This window comes from Pteropus vampyrus, unplaced genomic scaffold (assembly GCF_000151845.1).
Source record: "Pteropus vampyrus isolate Shadow unplaced genomic scaffold, Pvam_2.0 Scaffold154, whole genome shotgun sequence".
Lineage (NCBI taxonomy): Eukaryota > Metazoa > Chordata > Mammalia > Chiroptera > Pteropodidae > Pteropus > Pteropus vampyrus.
In genome coordinates, this window is record NW_011888935.1 from 1,885,243 (window position 1) to 1,886,952 (window position 1,710).

Consider the following 1,710-nt stretch of genomic DNA (forward strand, 5'->3'; position numbering starts at 1 on the left):
TGGGCAGCAGACTCAGTCACGTGTGTCATCAATCTCCTCAGCACATTTCATAAGCAGTAAATTCATTTTAAAAAACCTGCCGCTGAGCAGCCGTCTATCTCCATTTTTGTCAATCTGCGATTATAACGGCGCAACCGCACGGCGAGGCCCTTTCGCTAAAGCCCCTTGGTCTTGAAGACGAACAACTGAAAGCCTCTGCATCCACTAGGCTTCCATCACCGGAGCCTGCAATTTAAACCTCGTTTTGGACCTAAGGGGATGATATTGATGGTTTCTACATTTTGCTGTGCTTGATTCATATACTTTAACATTACAGAACGTTCCAACATCCTGATTCATTCCATATTAGGTAGGAAGCAGGCAAACAAACGTCATTACCATTTGAGTATTGCTGAAGAGATAAACTGAGGCACAGAGGGCCCACAGTCTGATAGCAAAGGAGAGCGGTCTCCTGAGCACATGGGTCATCGCCCTCGTCCCATTTTGCTGTCCAGAGGCCAGTGTGAACATAGCAGAAAGAACTAGGGCCGGCTCTGAGCTGAGCTGGAAGAAGCCGACACCTGCGCCCCAAGCCAGTTTTTAATACATAACAATGTTTTCTTCTTACAGCGCTCAGGACCTCTCTCCCCTAATCGTACTTATTAGGGGAAAACACATTAAACAAAATCCAAACCCCCAACAACATAAAACCTCTGCAACCAAGCCAAAGATGCCACCGCACCAGAAGAATCGTAGGCCGTGGGAACCCTTCTCGAGAAGGCAGCTCGTTACCTTCTGCTCGGTTCCCATGCTTGTTCCATGGTTCCCATGGAACCATGCACAAGAGCTTAGAGTGTGTTGCCCTGTGCTTACCAGCAACGAATACGTTTAAAAGCCATTTTGGATGACAGAAGAAATGTTTAGCGGGCAGCAGGTTCTCTGAGTTCTTGAAAATCCCTTTATTTCCATGACTGTGGCATGCCTTATCTGTTAACATGGAGACGTATCTAAAACAAGCCAGAGCGAATCTGCAGGCCTGGATTTGAAGCGAGGAAGCCAACTCGTGCCATTTCCTGCAGCCTCCTGGGCTGCTGCTGTCCACCTTGTATCCCTCCACTCACCAGCTTTCCATCCCCAGAGCCTGGACTTTAAATCTCATTTCGGAACTACGGCGATGATATTGGAACACGGTCGGCTGGGCCATCTGTCCTCTCATCGCTCTGTCGGTCCTCTCTGTGGCTTGCCCACTGCTTTATTCTTGTTCGGAGTACAGCGCCTCCTTCCTGCTGAAACTGAAAAGGCCAACTTCTCTTCGAGCGATCAGTGGATGCCAAAAATAACACTTTTGTTTGCCTTATTCTCGTTCCTTGGGATGATGGTTAATTTCAAGTGTCAACTTGGATAGGTTCCGGAGCCCCGTTGTTTGGTCAAACATCAGTCTAGATGTTGCTGCGAAGGCATTTTTTAGACATGATTAACGTTTAAGTCGGTGGACTTGAGTCAAGCAGATTACTCTCCATAACGTGGGTGGGCCATGTCTAATCTGTTGAAGGCCTTAGCCATAAAGACAAGTTTCTTAAAGAAGCAATTTGCCTCAAGGCTACAACATAGAAATTCAGCCTGAGTTTCCAGCTTCCTGGCCTGCCTGTGAATTTCGGGTTTGCTAGGCTCCGGGACTGCAGGAGCCATACCTTAAAACCCACCCCCACCCCCACCGTCTCTCTTCCCCCC